This window comes from Pteronotus mesoamericanus, unplaced genomic scaffold (genome assembly GCF_021234165.1).
Source record: "Pteronotus mesoamericanus isolate MK-2021 breed Mesoamerican mustached bat unplaced genomic scaffold, CSHL_Meso_final contig_52, whole genome shotgun sequence".
Lineage (NCBI taxonomy): Eukaryota > Metazoa > Chordata > Mammalia > Chiroptera > Mormoopidae > Pteronotus > Pteronotus mesoamericanus.
In genome coordinates, this window is record NW_026555189.1 from 14,006,640 (window position 1) to 14,012,639 (window position 6,000).

A 6,000-nucleotide genomic window follows, 5' to 3' on the forward strand; every position below is an offset into this window, starting at 1 on the left:
GCTCAGGCTCCAGATGCAACCCAGGGAGAGAGAGGCCAATGACATCTCTGTCACAGTCTGGGGGAACTGAATGACAGGGTGTGTGTGGAAACCATTTGAAGTTAACAAAGCTCTATACAAGTGTGAGGTGTTTTCATTATTATTAAGTCAAATGGTGTCCCCTTGGAGGTCATCCTGATGGTGTCCATGTGTCCCTGTGAGGCCTGGCTGAGGTTTTCCATGGGACGACTTGGTCGGAGACGTCCAGCTGGACTTGGTCTCTCTCCGGGGGCCTGGGCAGCCCTCCAGTGCATTTCCTTAGAAGAGAGCGGGCCCTTGCATCTGTCCATCAATGGGTTCTCAGTCCAGAGCTGGCGCCCTGCATTCCCATTCTGTGGAACTGTGTCCTACTCGAAGAAATGCTAGCCATCTGGCCTGCACGGCCCGTGCCAGAGAATCATCTTCAGGGTTGAAACAGCAGAGATTCAGAGGGAGGCTGGGGAGATGCGTTTTAACGTCCACGAGCGAGGCAGCACAAGTGGCTGGATACCATTAAACCCCAATGTGCCCCTTGAGAATGAGGAAGTATTTTTATTTTTAAAATATCACGGACTCATGATTTTTGAGCCTAGATGCTCTTAAGTAAGCTTCCTGCTTATTTTGTCTTTGAGTTTTTTTTTATTTTTAAGTTTTTAAAAAACATGGTTATGGTCTGAGCTTCAAAGATGACCTGATTAGCTTCCAGCCACAAGCTTCCTGGCAGAATGGGGAGGGCTTTTCCCTGTGGGCCCAGAACTTGCACATTGGCTGGGGCAGCGCTGTGGATGTGTTAGCGGAGGATTTTCTTCATGGAAGATGCCTCTGGGGAGCCCATTCCACCTTCAGCGCTGACCCACAAAAGTCCCTTCAAAGAGCAAGCCAGTGCCTGTCGTTGGCCTTGGAGGTGCCTGAAGGACATACCTACCTACGCCACACTTGATCCTTCCCTCATTTTTGTCCTTGATAATGTGCTGGACATTTGGCTTTTGGACCAGCATGGTAACATCCTTTTACCAGGTCCATTTCAAAGGTTAGTCTTGTGCCCCGAACCTCTGCTACTTTACGTTAATGACCCAGGTTGGCCTACTGTAGGCAACGGCACCCGAATTCGTCTGGGCGGTTCGCCTGGTGGCTAAAAGCTTGGGGTTTGGGATTGAACAGTCCTGGTTTTGAATCCCATCTTAGGTACTTTGTAGCTTCCTGACCTTGAGCAACTGGCTTTCCTCTCCAAGTTCAGCTTCCGCCCCTGGCCACAGGGGCCTTCTGCCAGTGCCAGTAACACACCCTGATCACTCCTCTCTGGTTGAGAGGTCTCTCTTTTCCCAGGCAGTTGAGCCAGAATTCTGGAAGGTTCTAGGGCAGTGCTGTCACTGGGAAGACTCCAGAGCCTCTAGTCCCCTCTCAATGACTTATTCCCCTAGGAGCCGAATTCTGTGTTTTTGGAGGAAAACGAGCCTCTTGAGGAAGACTGGCTCCTGTTTCTGTAAATGTATCTGTTTAAGGGCTGCGCTCTGTCCTGCTGGTTTGGGATACGTGTGCGATGCATGTTCTTATTTTAGGCTGGTCTGGTTTGTTTTTAAGCAAAATATTTTGACAGGACATTCTCTGTCTACAGAATACCTCTGGAGAGAAGCAAGACAGAGAATGCCTTGGGAGGCCCTGGGGATTTGCTGTCCCTGAGCCTTTGGCCCTGTGATCTCCTAACTCCTGACTGTCCCCTGGGGTCAGCCTTCTTGGCTGTGGGCCTGACCAGGAATCCAGATGAGGAAGGCTCCTCGGGGGTTACCCAGTTCACACGCCTCCTGTCACAGACTGGGAGATGGAGGCCCAGAGGCTGAGGCGGGGGGTGGGCTTGTCTAAAGTCACAGGGCCAATTGGTGGCAGAGCTGGGTTGTCAACTCTTCCCTCTCGGCTCCATGTCCTGCTCTTAGCTGGGGTCCTGCAGTTGTGTGAAGTAGCCAGTGTGTTGCACGCAGTGCTCATCGGGGTGTCCAGTTAATGCAAACCCAATGATCAGTTAATGCAGCTGCCCTTCCTTCCTTCCTCCGTAGTGGATGTAGTTGGGGCTCCTCCCAGGCCCCTTTCTGAGGAGCAGGTGCCCCATCTCCCAGCGGCTTTGAGTGTTGGATGCTAAAGCCTCACTGCTGCCCCCTTCTGGGCAGCCTTGCCCTCAGCCCCACGGGGGGCTGTCTGAGGTACAGCTGCCCTGGAGAGCCGCCTCCCCTGCCCTCGCTGCCCACTCCACTGACTGACAATGGCGCGAGGGCAGTTCTTCTGCCAGGTGGGACCGACTGCTGGTGCAGTTCATGCTCTGGAGCTCCCTGTGGGGTCAGGGTAATCTCTGCTTGAGGTGACATCCTTCTTGGCTTTGCCCCTGCCCCGTCCTGCTCCCCCCATGCCCCCACCCTGAAAGCCCTCCCCGCCGAATCAGTGCACTGGAGTCGTGCCACAGACTCTGCCTCTTGGTGACCCCCCATACATCACTTTTCCTTCTGCCTTTTAAGTTTTTCTTCTTCCCTCTTTTTCTTGCTAGGAGATCGGGAGAGTGCCATTTCATGGAACCAAGCCTGGAGAGTTTCCACGGGAGGAGTGGCCAGCAGCCGCAGACGAGGAGAGCGGTCACAAAATCAGGACTGAAGGGCGCTCCTGGCCTTGGCATTTAGACGGCTTACTGGTGCCCTCCTGTCTAATTGAATATCAAGGTACAGTTAAACGTCACCTTCCTTCTTTATTGCCGGGTCTGTAAATCTTATACAAGCAATCTTTAATGGTAGGAAAATGCCAGGCAAGTCGATTGTCCTGTCTTAGTCATAGCTTCCCCACCTGCAAATGAAAGTTTTTGAGTTAGATGATCTGCCTACAATTTTATGGTTCTGGGAACATGGGCTCGTGTGACCTTCTGCAAAATAAGAACAGCCCCGTGCACCAAGCTTCTGATATGTGCCCTTGGGCAGTGCTGAGCAGCGGATGAAAGGCATCGACTTGAATCCTCATGCTCGCCTTATGGTGTAGGGAGTACCTTACCCGCTTTTGTGGTTCCACCAATCTGTCTGTATGCCCTGACGCCCCGGGTTTATATCCAGCCTGGACCGCGCCTCTTCAATCAGCTGGCTTCTGTCTCTGGTTCCTCTTATCACAAAACCCCTGTGTAGTCAGCTCAGGCCGCCATAACAAAGCACTGCAGACTGGGGCTTACGAACAAAAGAAATTTATTTCTCACAGGTCTGGAGGCTGGAAGCCTGAGATTGGGGTGTTGGCATGATTGGGTTCTGGCAAAGGCTCGCTTCCTGGCTTGCAGATTGCCGCTTCCTCGCTGGGTCCTCACTTGGTTGGGGTGGGGTGGGGAGCTAGAGAGGGAGAGAGAATGCAAACTCTCTGATATTTTGTGTAAGGACACTAATCCCATCACCAGGGTCCCACCCTCATGGCCTCCTCTAAACTATTTACCTCCCAAAGATCCCATCTCCAAGTACCATTACATTGGGGTGAGTGCTTCAACATATAAATTTTGGTGGGGGGCACAATTCAGTCCATGGCAGCCCCTGACCAAGAAGGCATGACATAATTGCAGAGGAGCTCAGCCCAGCGTGGGAAGTCTGACAGGTGCTATGGAACATGCCTCAGGTTATCCCCACAAAAGGGCGAGGGAGCTGGGGTATTTACCTACCGCACCCTGTCAGCTGTGGGTCAAGAGCCGCATCTGGGAGGTACTACCAGCTCCCCGGCACTTCCGGTCTGCGCTGAGAGCTGAGCGTGCTCCTGTGAGCAGTGCAGACTTGCGGGCAGAGTTGTACGTGCTTGTGGTTGAAGCCGTTGGGTTGCACACTCAGGTGCGCTAAATGCTGAACCTGGCCAGGGGGCTGTGGATGTCTCCTAGTGGGTCTGAGGGCTGACCCCCAGGGCTGCTGACTTTCAGATCGGAGCAGAGGAGGGGTTCCGTGGAAACTTCAGAAGGGGCAGTTTGGTGGAACCGTGAGTGCAGAAGTTGCTCATGAACGGGCAGTAGGAACAGAGCTGGAGTGAAGAAGGTGGGCATGTGGGGTCAAGAGAGAGGGCTCTCCCTTCGAGGTGGCTGACTCCGGAGCATGACTTTGTGGCGATGGGGATGCTCGGGTGTGGGAGTGGTGGGTGAGGCAGGCGGCTGGTCCAGAGAGGGAGGATGGACGATGTGAACAGACCAGAGGTTGGAGGGTGTGAGGTCCGGACACAGGTGGGTGACTGGCCTGTGGGCAGGAGAGAGCCTCTTCCGAGCTGTGAGAAAAGGAAGAAGGGTACGTGGGAGCGGTGGAAGGTAGACTTGGTAAGAAACAATGAAGGAGCTTGGGTGACATCTGTTTTTTAGGGAAATATATGTAAGGTCAAGGCAAAGGAGCGAAGGGAGAACGGTGGCGGCGGGGAGGGTGGCATCGGCATTGTTGCCCCATTTTTGGGAGTGGAGTAAGTTTATTTCCATTTATGCAGAAATACTTCTCATAGTTACCAAAACGATTGTGATTTATTTCACTGAAAATAAATATACATTGCACTTCTTGCACTTACCAAGCTTCTCATGGTTTTTGAAATTACTTACTGGTTTTGCTTGTAGCATTGTGTACCTACTGAATGTAAAATATTGTAGTATTTTTGAAGGGCAATTTGGAATCATTAGTAAAATTAACAATGCATATTGATAGTAACCCGACAATTTCATGAATTTGACAACTTTTACATTCAAATGGCTGAAGGAGAAGATACTAAAGAGAGATTAAGAGCCAGAAGAAAGGATTCCTTTGGTGGTAGGAAGGGGTAAACAGCTAACATTGGACGCTTCCCATGATCCAGGGCTGTCTGATAACACTAACAATGGTACTTTTACTTCCCCCATTCTATGAAGGAGGTATTATCATCCTCCTCGTTTTACAAATGAGGAATTGGAGGCACAGAAAAATATGAAGTGACTTGCCGCGAGTTACACAGCCAGCAAGAGGCGGCAGCAGGAGTAGAAATCCTCCGGTGGGCTCTCTCTGGAGCACGCCCACGCCTTCCCTCCCCCACAGGCGTGCATCTCCTGATCCCTAAGGGTCCCCACGAGGCCTGCAACCGGGGGAGGAGCGGGCAGCAGCAGCCTGTCCGGGGCTCACCCCCTGAACCCGTCTCCAGGGCCCCGCTTTCTCTGACTCTCCTGTGAGCTGACAGCAGCCCCACCTTGGCTCACTCCGTCACTGGGACTTTTGCTTCTCTGTGAACCCACACAGCCCGGCGTGGCTCACTTCTCTCCTGCCGTGCCCCCGAGAGCCAAAGCAGAGCGCTGCCCGTGCTTGCCCTGTTGCTTCCTGTTCCCTCAGCCCTTCCTTTGTTTCACACTCTCCAGCTGTAGTAAACGTACTCGCAAAAGAAAAAAAGAAAAAAGAAAAAAGAAATTCTCCTAATTCCAGGGTTTACTGTGGCATACCCACATTTCTTCACTTAGCCTTGTCACCTGACACTCATCTCTGTATAATTCCTTTCTTTTCCAAAACCTTTTTTTCCCAGCTTTACTGAGAGATCATTGATATTATGTGGTATAAATGTAAGGTGTACAATATGATGATCGATACACATATGTTACAAAATGATACCGCAATAAGGTTAGGTAACGCCTCCATCCCCTCACACGATTACCATGTCTTTCTGTGCCAAGAACGTTTGAGATCTACTCTCTTAGCTCCTTTCAAGTGTACAACATAATATTGTGAACTATAGTCATCATGCTGTACATCAGATCCCCAGAACTGACTCATCTCGTGACTGAAAGTCTGTACCCTTTTTCCAGCATCTCCCCTTTCCCCCACGCCTCTAGACCCTGAGAGCAACCCCCATTCCCCTCCCTCTTTCTATGAGTTTGAAGTCTTTAGATTCCACATATAAGTGAGATCACATAGTATTTGGCTTTTTCCATCGGACTGACTTCACTGTTGTCCCGTTTCTTTGGTCCTGGTTCACCATGAAAACTTAAACCCAGAA